General features: G+C 40.7%; 1 protein-coding gene and 1 long non-coding RNA gene across 5 annotated transcripts in view; one reads left to right on the plus strand and one right to left on the minus strand.

The window, feature by feature from the left end:
• The window catches only part of CCR2 (chemokine (C-C motif) receptor 2), a 9519-nt gene extending 7536 nt beyond the window's left edge, over positions 1–1983 (minus strand). Inside the window, exons 1-2 of one of the 2 annotated variants that reach the window (XM_010862397.1) lie at positions 1426–1983; positions 640–748 (exon numbers count right to left, since the gene is read on the minus strand). The gene's annotated coding sequence lies outside the window, so the exon portion shown is untranslated. Of the gene's footprint in view, positions 1–639; positions 1388–1425 lie in introns of those variants that run through there. The other variant, XM_010862396.1, reaches the window with a different exon arrangement.
• The window catches only part of LOC105004702, a 176706-nt gene continuing 166189 nt past the window's right edge, over positions 12–10528 (plus strand). For all 3 annotated transcript variants that reach the window (XR_827252.1, XR_827251.1, XR_827250.1), the window contains exon 1: positions 12–227. This is a non-coding gene — a long non-coding RNA (uncharacterized LOC105004702). The remainder of the gene's footprint in view (positions 228–10528) is intronic.

Below are 10528 nucleotides of genomic sequence, written 5' to 3' on the forward strand. Positions count from 1 at the left end.
CCACCGTGTGTTTCCTATGCTTTGTTGTTCACCTGCCTCTCACGTGCCAGAAACCTTTTTATCATCTAGTCCTGTGTCACCTAGCTCCTACCACAGCAGACACGTAGCAAGGAGGCTGAAGAGCACTGGTTTAGGTGTCACTTTCAAGTGTCAAGACACATCAACCAGAATTGATTAAAAGCTGCCTCTCAGAAAAATGAACCCCTTACTTCAGCCTCTGAATTGAGGTAAGAAGTGTATTTTGGTGCAGGGCCTGTACTATCACATATATGGACTAGAGGGGGAGAAATTCAGGGTAGAAAGTTCCAGCTCTTCACAGTCCTTGGGGGCTGGGAGGGGCAGAATGAGAGGAGCAGTATTTGAGAAGCCTGATTGTCCTACTTTCTTAATTGTCTTCTTTTAGCCCAACCCTCTCCTACCAACTGAGCTCTGATGGAGTTCTCCCTCTGCTTTATGCTTCCTTCCTGCCATTGGGATCTCTCTATCATTCCTGGGACAGATGCCACTCTCCACCCCTTTCTCCTATCTTAATCATCCCCCAAGTTCCTGGGCAATACAGACTCCCAGTCCCTGCATCTAGCATCGAGATGCTTTGAGCCTTTGATTCATAAAGTGATGGAAAAAGCACCCCCAACTCACCGGTAGATGGCTTCTTTTAAGTGGCACTGGTGTGTCAGGCTTCTCAGCAACTGAACCAAACAGATCTGGAGGTAGAAACTTGGCGTGCAGAAGTAGGAAATAAAGTTTCCTGCAGAAAGAGAAGGCGGAGATACAAGGGCAAGTAATGGTAAAGATTTGAAAAAAAGAATGATATAGTTCTTCTTTTCCAGCCAAGAACGATGTACACTAGGTTGAAGTCTCCAGAGTAGAATTAATTTTGAAATCTTGATTATGCAACCTTGAGGGTTTAAATCAGGCACACTCCATGTTTGCTCCTGGGTCTAACGACTCTGGGCTTCTTTATCTTGTGGTTCTCTATATCTGGAAATCTTTCACTCTCTTCTGCCGGTAATGATTTGCATGAAACGAGCACACTAGAATTTCATTTCCTAGAGGATAAATGCTAATGGGGGCTGCTGGTGATGGTGAAGGAAATTAGGTTTTGTTGACCATATGCTCTGATTTCAGTGGCATTAAGAATTTGGGACTTGGTTAGAAAACTTATTTAGACAGAACTTTTTAATGAAAAGGGAATGTTAAATGGTCTCTTCTGTCAGAGATTTCCTTAGTAAGAAGATCCTCAGCTGTTATAGGTTCCAATCTTGAGAAGAAAGTTTTGCTAAAAGAAAACACCATTGATATTTGGCAAAACTAATACAATTATGTAAAGTTTAAAAATAAAATTAAAAAAAAAAAAACAAGAAAACACCATTGAGATTTTGGCAAGATAGTAGGTTAGGAAGTACCGTGAGTCAGTTTTCTCACCTAGACAACAGTTTCACTGGCAGAAGCTGTCTAATCCAACTGATTTGGAACTCTGGAGTCTGTTGAGGGTCTTCAACTTTCAGGAGAAGCCTTGGATGACCAATTGCAGTTAACTATGGCCAATTTCAGCTCTTGGCACAGTAACCCCCACCTACTTCCCTACCCCAGGCACTTTGGCAGGCAGTTCTGCATGTGTTCCTAGGGCAGCTTGCACGTAGCTTGCAGAAGCCAAGGTGGGCACAAATTGGGCCCTGACCTTCAAATATCAGGGATCTGTGCTCTGATCACTGATGACTGCTTCTGATCTTAGGAATGCAAACAAAGAGAAGGGCAGCCATTGTTGTTGTATTCCCCTCATAGCTGTAAGCCCCTCCCTCTCTGGCTGAAGTGACTTTCAGGGTATTTAAAGAGCCAGTGCCCTTTATTTTTCTGTATTTGATTTTTCTATTTTTCCCTTTTTGGGAGTCACACATTAAAAACTGGGACCTTCAAAAATAGCTGCATTTCCAGGGAAAATTAAAAAGGGACCGCACTCGTAGCTCAGTTGGAAAGAATCTGCCTGAAAGGCAGGAGACCCAGGTTCGATTCCTGGGTTGGGAAGATCCCCTGGAGAAGGAAATGGCAACCCACTCCAGTATTCTTGCCTGGAGAATTCCATGGACAGAGGAGCCTGGCAGGCTACAGTCCTTGCGGTTGTAAGAGTTGGACACGACTCAGCGCCTAAACCACCACCACATATTCAGGGAAGAGCACAGGCTCTGAAAAGACCTGAGAAGACCTTAAGTTCACAGGCTGATCCTTGGCATAGAGAGAGGTTACAGCAATCAAAAGAAAAACAAACCAAGAACAATTGTAAAAAAAAAAAAAAAAGCAAAACACTGACATTACCATGTGTAAAATAAATAGCCAAGAGGAAATTTGCTGTATGGCTAAGAAACTCACACAGGGGTTCTTGTATTAACCTACAGGAGTGGGATGGGGAGGGAGTTGGGAAGGAAGTTCAAAAGGGAGGGGATTTATGTATACCTATGGCTGATTCAGGTTGAGGTTTGACAGAAAACAACAAAATTCTGTAAAGCAATTATCCTTCAATTAAAAAAAAAAAATCCTGAGAAGGGGAGAATCTGATTTCCAGAATTACCATGTTGTTAGGTTCAAATGTCCAATTTCAGCCAAAAAAAAAAAAAAAACACAAAATATGTAAGGAAACAGAAAAGTATGTCCATTCAAAGGGAAATAATAAACAAAGAGAAACTGTTCCTGAAAAAGATGTGATGGTAGATCTATTAGATAAAGACTTTTAAAGAGTCTCAAAGACTTAAAAGGAGACATGGAGAGAATCCAGAAAACTATGTATGATCAAAAAGCAAATATCAGTTAAGAGATGGAAAATCTAAAAAGAAGCCAAAAAGAAATTCTGGAGCTGAAAAATACAATAACTGATATGAAAAATTCACTAAAGGGATTCAGAGGTAGATTCCAGCAGGCAAGAGAAAGAATCAACAAACTTGGAAGTTATTGGGTCTGCAGAACAGAAAGAAAAGATTGAAGAAAAGTGAGCAGAGCTTAAGGGACTTGTGGGTGTCCCAGGATAAAAGAGAGAGAGAGAAGGGCAGAGAGTATATTTGAAGAAATAATGTGTGAAAACTTTCCAGTTTTAAAGGAAGACATGAATATAAGCATCCAAAAACTCAGTGAACTCCTAGTAGGATTAAGTTCAAAGAGACCCACTCCAGGACACATTATAATCAAACTTTCAAAAGACAAAGACACAGAAAGCAGCAGGAGAAAAACAAATGATCACAAACGGGGTTCTCAATAAGACGATAAGCAGGTTTCCCATCAGAAACTTAAATGGCCAGAAAGCAGTGGACCCATATATTCAAACTGCTACAAGAAAAAAAGCTGTAAACTTGTTTTTCTTAAAACCAGCAAAACTATACTTCAGGAGTGAGGGAGAAATCAGGACATTCACAGATAAAAGAGTTTTTGTATGTTGTTGAAGTTAAGCTGGTACAAATTGAAATTAGAATGTTATAACTTTGGGATGTTAAATGTGACCCTCATGGTAACTACAAAGAAAATAGCTATAGAATATATACAAAAGAAAATAAAAAGCAATAAACATTCCATTTCAAAAAAATCAACTAAGCACAAAAGACAGTAATGCAGGAAATGAAGGACAAAAAAGTTCTAAGGCATATTGAAAACAAATAGCAGAATGACAGAATGTCATTCCTTGTAAGTAATTACTTGAAATGTAAGTGGATTAAATCCTCCAACCAAAAGATAAAGAGTGATAGAATGAATTAACAAAGCAAAGCAAAAATATGACCTAATTAAATACCATCAATAAGAGACTCACTTTAAAAGACACAAAGAGATTGACAGCGAAGGACAGAGAAATATGTTCCATGGAACTATTACCAAGAGAGCAGAGGTGGTTATGCTAATATCAGACAAGATAGACATGAAGTTCAAAAAAGTTTACAAGGGATAATGAAGAAGGACACTACATAGTAATAAAAGGCTCAGTACAGCAAGAAGGTATAATTATAAACACTTACACCTAATAACAGATCATCAAAATATATGAAGCAAAAACTGACAGAACTGAAGAAGTAATAATCACTGGAGACTTTAATAACCCGCTCTTAGTAATGGGAAAAAAAGTCATACAGAAGTAAGGAAATAGAAAACTTGAATACCACAATAAACCAATGAGATTTTAACAGATGTATATGTACAACTCTGCCAAACAACAGCAGCATACAGTGTACTTCCCAAAAGCACATGGGAAATTTTCCAGGATAGGCCATGTAGAAACAAGGATCTCAGATAGCCTTGGCAAGTTTCTAAGCTTTATTTTCTCCAGCTATGAATTAGGAATAATAAGGTGTCTGGGGTCTCTGAGGTGTAAATAAACGTAAAGCAACTAGTACAATACCTGACGCATAGTAGGCTCTCAATAAATAGTAGTGAAGAATAATAACAGTAAAACACTCAGGGAAGTTCAGGTGTCCTTTCTAGAGTTCAATAAGTTGTGACCATGTATCCTGCATACATGGTCAAAAGACCTGTTTTTCGTACTAAGCAAAGGGGCCTCAGGTTGTTCCTCTAAGAAACAATTCTTTGCTTGAACAGGAATGGGGAAAGTTCCCCCAAATCTCCTAATGTGGTTTTTCCTGAGATATCAATAACAAAACAGGTCATATTCACCCCACTGATACTGTATCCACTTCCACTTATGATATCTTGCAACTAGTTCCTTTGAGTCAGTCTGGAATGGGGAAGGTCAAGACCCAGAAATTTGGCTATTGCTGATTAGGACCACTCTACATTTCTGCCTTCACACAAGCATCATTGACTCCAGGTCTGTCATTTTATAAACAGAGAGATGCTCAGAGGTAAGTAGTGGTAGAGCCTGAATTCAAATCTTTGCCTTATCTCTACTGCAGGGAACATATGACACAGTTGGCTGACATCTTGAAGACTTTATAAGGATAAGTATATGTACATAGGCATTGACAGGATTAAAAGAACCAGCAAGGGTGTTGAGGTGCCCAGAGATGCTAGCAAAAGTGGGAACTGTTACCCCTGTGCTTGAAGAGTCAAAAGAATAAACAGTATTACCTAAGTCCTACTGAGAGCTGAAAGTTGAAGGATACAGGCACTACTAGAACTGCAGCCAAGCAGGAAACCTTCTGTTCCCACTCTGATCTCCTGCAGCACATCCCAGTAATTTTGGGTTAAACTCAATGAGAAGAAGGTGCAGTAGGGAGTCTAGGTGATATGGCACAGGACATCAGCTTTCCAGGGCTCAGAGTGGATTTGGGGAAGAATAGCAAACAGCCACACTGCTATCAAGTCAAATTTTTTTCTTTTCTTTTCACAGGGTCCATGTAGATAGTCAGAAAATTGGGAACCAAAGTTAGTACACCTTAGAATTCTTTATTCACGTAGAAAGAGTTACAAAAGATACTTCTCCTTGAGTTTGAGAACCACACCCCCCACCCCCCGCCCACGTCCATCTACCTGTTGGCACTGGGTTCATGGTTTCTGAAATTCTCAGGACTGGCAAAAGGAGTATGACCTTGGAGTAAGTCTGGAGTATGACCAGACTTAGAGGAAAACATGTCGCCAGACTTCTGTCTCCAGTGTGACTGCTGACCAAGCAGGGTCACATAGAAGACATGGCTGTGATCATCTCAAGGTGACCTGGGCCAGGGTTGAGGAGGTGATCAGTTCTTCTGTAAACCAATGAAATAGAGTGCATGCTCCCTGAATGAAGAGGGAAGAACCAGACCAACAACACTGGCCATGGAAAGTTTTAAGATTCTTGATTATTCATAATCTGAAGATCAACAGCTGAGTTGAGGGTTAGACTATTGAAGCTGAAAGTTAGATTTATTCCAAGAACCTCTCTGCCCCTCCGTGGGTGGCAGTACTCAATTAAAACATGGGGAAAAGCATGGCTAGAGAGAATGGCTGCTGGAGCAAGGAGATAGGAGAGGTTTGTCAACACCCTGAGGTGCTTTGAGGATGTCCCCTTGACATTGTCAGTTGGATTTATTCAGTTAACACCTTTAGAAGGTTAAACTCTTGCCATTTTTTTTTTTTTCAACAGCGATGCTTTTGGTTGATTGTGGTTTCTATGGTTTGCCTGCTTCCTGTGACCTACTAAAATAGATTAGTGAGTTCTAGGATTTTACATCTTCAGTTCAGTTTTGGTTAAAAACAATAATCTAGACTAATACCCATCAAAGAAGCACAGTTTTATGTTCCTTCATGTTCTGGTCATGTCTTTATGATAAAAATTGTACGAACTATTTCCATTGTTTTTGTTCCAAGTGACAAAGTAATACAACAGGGCACATAGTCTAAGCAGAAAAGCCCAGAAACAACACATGATTTTTGGAAAGGAAAAGTGTCAAGTAACACTCAGAGGTGAGACTTGAATTTCTCCTTCTTTTTTAACTCTCCAAGTTCAATAGCATCTCCAAGTAAACCAAGAACAGACTAGAATATATGATGAAGAATAGAAATAAAAACGCCATCAAAATGGCAATTTGAGTCTGTATTAACTTAGAGTGGAAAGGTAGCAGATTGATGTTTCCATACCTTTAGGCCAAATAAACCTTGGGGAAATAGTGTGAGGTCAGGATCTTTAATACATTCACTTGCTGTCAAGTGACTTAAGTTGATATCACTTGAACCATATAGTAGGGAGATAATGGGGTGTTTTTCCATAGCTCAGATGCTTCAGACTACTCTGTGACTAGAATCAGATCTCAGTCTGGATGCCTCAGAGGTGGCCTGCTCTGGGGAGGAAATCTTGGCTGAGAATTGGTCAGAACAGAGTACTTAGAAGACATTTTCAGCTACCTCCCAGGACATGACAAAAGTGGGTTGGGGGCTGGTTCTGGGGAATGAGAAGCTAGAAGTCGCTCTCACCACCATTACCTGCCCCCCACCCCAAGGCATGATGAGTAGGAGGAAGATGGAATGAAGTATCTACAGGATGAGGTTTCATACATAGCATTAGGGACCATAGGTCCACCTCTGACATCATCTACTATTTGAGTGTGGCTTCTGAGGTGTCCTAGGGTAGAACACGATGTTATACCCAGCTGCAGGAAACCAAGATCATGTTCTTTGCAGGCACAGGTGGCATGAGAAGAAACCCACAAAGCTGGTATGGCAGATTCTGATTGGAGGACATGAATGAGGACTCATCCTGGGCTGCTGAGTGGGCAGTGGCTGATGGAAGATAGTGGATCAAGGGGCCTAGTGGAAATATATACCTATCATTGTGACTAGTTGGAAATATATACCTATCAATGCTTTCAACCTGCTTTCAGCCTGTATATGTAGACATATACGTGTGTGTGCTACTTCAGTTGTGTCTGACTCCTTACAACCTTGTGGACTATAGCCCACCACGGGATTCTTCAGGCAGTATTACTGAAATTGGTTGCCATGCACTCCTCCAGTGGACTTCCTGACTCAGGGATCAAGCCCGCATCTCTTTTATGTCTCCTGCATTGGCAGTTGGGCTCATTACCACTAGTGCCATCTGGGAAGCCCCAGACATATACATATGTGTGTGCTAAGTTGTTTCAGTCATGTCTGACTCTTTGTGACCCTTTAGACTGTAGCCTGCCAGAGACTCCTCTGTCCATGGCATTCTCCAGGCAAGAATACTGGAGTGGGTTGCCATGCCCTCCTCCAGGGGATCTTCCTGACCCAGGGATCAAGTCCACATCTCACGTCTCCTGCACTGTCAGGCAGCTTCTTTACCACTAGCGCCACCCGGAAAGCCCCATATACACACATGCATATGTCTCTCTCTTTCTCTCTCTCTCCCTCTCTCTCTCTATATATATCATGTTGAAAACAAAAGCTTGTTCTTTGAAAAGATCAACAAAGTTGACAGACCTTTAGCTACACTGATTAAGAAAGAAAAGATATAAATAATATCAGATGAAAGTACTTATTCTACCAAATTTACAGAGATAAAAAAGGATTATAAGAGAACACTATGAGCAATGTCCACCAATAAATAACCTAGATAAACTGGAAAAATTCCTAGAAGCACATAAATTATCCAAGACTGACTCAGAAGAAATAGAAAATCTGAAAAGATCTATTAAAAATTAAAGAGATTGAATCGGAAATCAACTGAAAGCATTCAGGACCAGGTGGCTTCACTGGTGATTTCTACCAAACATTTAAAGAAAAATTAACATCTGTCTTTTCAAACTCTTCCTAAAAAAGGAAGAGGAGGGAACATTTCCTAATTGATTCTTTGTAACCAGTGTTACCCTGAGATCAAAGCCAGACAGAGACCAGTATCTCTTATGAATACAGTGCAAAACTAACAGCAAAATACTAGCAAACTAAATTCAACAGCACATTGAAAAGATCATACTGTATGGCCAACTGGAATTTATCCAAAGAATGTAAGCATGATTCAGTAAAAGAAAATCAACCATTGTAATACATAACATTAACAGAATGAGAGAAAAAAATATAATCACCTCAGTTAACACAGAAAAAGCATTTGGCAAAATTAAATGCCTGTTCATAGCAAAAACACTAAAAAAATTAGAAATACGAGGAAACTTCCTCAATGTGATAAAAGTCATATGTGAAACCTCATAGTTGGTATCATACGCAAAGACCAAAAGCTTTCTCTCTAAGATCAAGACAAGAACACTCACTTTTTCCACTGCTGATCAGCATTGTACTGGAAGTTCTAGCCAGAGCAATCTGGCAAGAAAAGGAAATAAAAGTCATCCAAGTTGGGAAGAAAGCAATAAAACTATCTCTCTTCACAGATGACATGATCCTACATATAGAAAACCCCAAAGAAGTCACAAAAAAGCTCTGCTAGAGCTAATAAACTGGAGAAGGCAGTGGCACCCCACTCCAGTACTCTTGCCTGGAAAATCCCATGGACGGAGGAGCCTGGTAGGCTGCAGTCCATGGGGTCACTAGGGGTCGGACACGACTGAGCGAGTTCACTTTCACTTTTCACTTTCCTGCATTGGAGAAGGAAATGGCAACCCACTCCAGTGTTCTTGCCTGGAGAATCCCACGGACGGGGGAGCCTGGTGGGCTGCCGTCTATGGGGTCACACAGAGTCGGGCATGACTGAAAGGACTTAGCAGAGCTAATAAACACATTTAGCAAAGTTGCAGGAAACAAAATCAGGGCACAAAAAATCAGTTATGTTTTTATATGCCAGCAATGAACAATCTGAAAAGCAAATTAAGAAAACTATTTGACTTATAATGGCATGAAAAAGAATAAAATACCTAGGAATAAATATAACTATAGAGGTTAAATGGAGAAGGCAATGGCACCCCACTCCAGTACTCTTGCCTGGAAAATCCCATGGACGGAGGAGCCTGTTAGGCTGCAATCCATGGGGTCGCTAAGAGTCAGACACGACTGAGCGACTTCACTTTCACTTTTCACTTTCATGCATTGGAGAAGGAAATGGCAACCCACTCCAGTGTTCTTGCCTGGAGAATCCCAGGGACGGGGGAGCCTGGTGGACTGCTGTCTATGGGGTCGCACAGAGTTGGACACGACTGAAGTGACTTAGCAGTAGCAGCAGCATAGAGGTTAAAGACTTGTATACCCTAACTATAAAACACTGAAAGAAATTAAAGAAGACGAATAAATGGAAGGACAGCACATGTCAATGGATTAGAAGACTTAAATTGTTGAGACCGCAGTATTGCCCAAAGCTATCTAAAGATTTAATGCAATCCCTATCAAAATTCCAGTGGCCTTTTGTAGAAATGGAAAAACTGATCCTCAAATACATGGAAGTTTCAAGGGATACCAAATAGTCAAAACAATTGAAATGATGATAGCACCAGCAGAGCAACTTTGGAGAATTTCAGCTTTCCAATTTCATAACTTACTGCAATGCTGTAGTAATTAGTGCCAGTTTATCCTGGCATAAGGATAAACATGTAGATAAACAGATTATAATTGAGAGAGTCCAGGAATAAATTTCACCCCCTTCTTTTCATGCCTTCAGGCTTTCCCAGCATCAGGGTCTTTTCCAATAAGTCATCTCTTTGCATCAGGTGACCAAAGTATTGGAGCTTCAGCTTCAGCTTTAGTCCTTCCAATGAATGTTCAGGATTGATTTCCTTTAGGATCAACTGATTTCATCTCCTTTCAGTCCAAGGGATTCTCAAGAGTCTTGATTGACTAATACAATGTGCAATAAGGATCTAATTTTTGTCCTGTATGCTAATTAACTATATCATGAATAGTCCATTTTCCCTGATTAAAAAAATATTTATTGGAGTATTATTGCTTTACAATGTTGTATTAGTTTCTGCTGTACAGGAAGGTAAATCAGCTATCAGATCAGATCAGATCAGTCACTCAGTCATGTCCGACTCTGCGACCCCATGAATCGCAGCACGCCAGGCCTCCATGTCCATCACCAACTCCCGGAGTTCACTGAGACTCACGTCTATCGAGTCAGTGATGTCATCCAGCCATCTCATCCTCTGTCGTCCCCTTCTCCTCCTGCCCCCAATCCCTCCCAGCATCAGTCTTTTTCAGTGAGTCA

The sequence above is a fragment of the Bison bison genome, unplaced genomic scaffold (genome assembly GCF_000754665.1).
Source record: "Bison bison bison isolate TAMUID 2011002044 unplaced genomic scaffold, Bison_UMD1.0 scf7180017864482, whole genome shotgun sequence".
Lineage (NCBI taxonomy): Eukaryota > Metazoa > Chordata > Mammalia > Artiodactyla > Bovidae > Bison > Bison bison.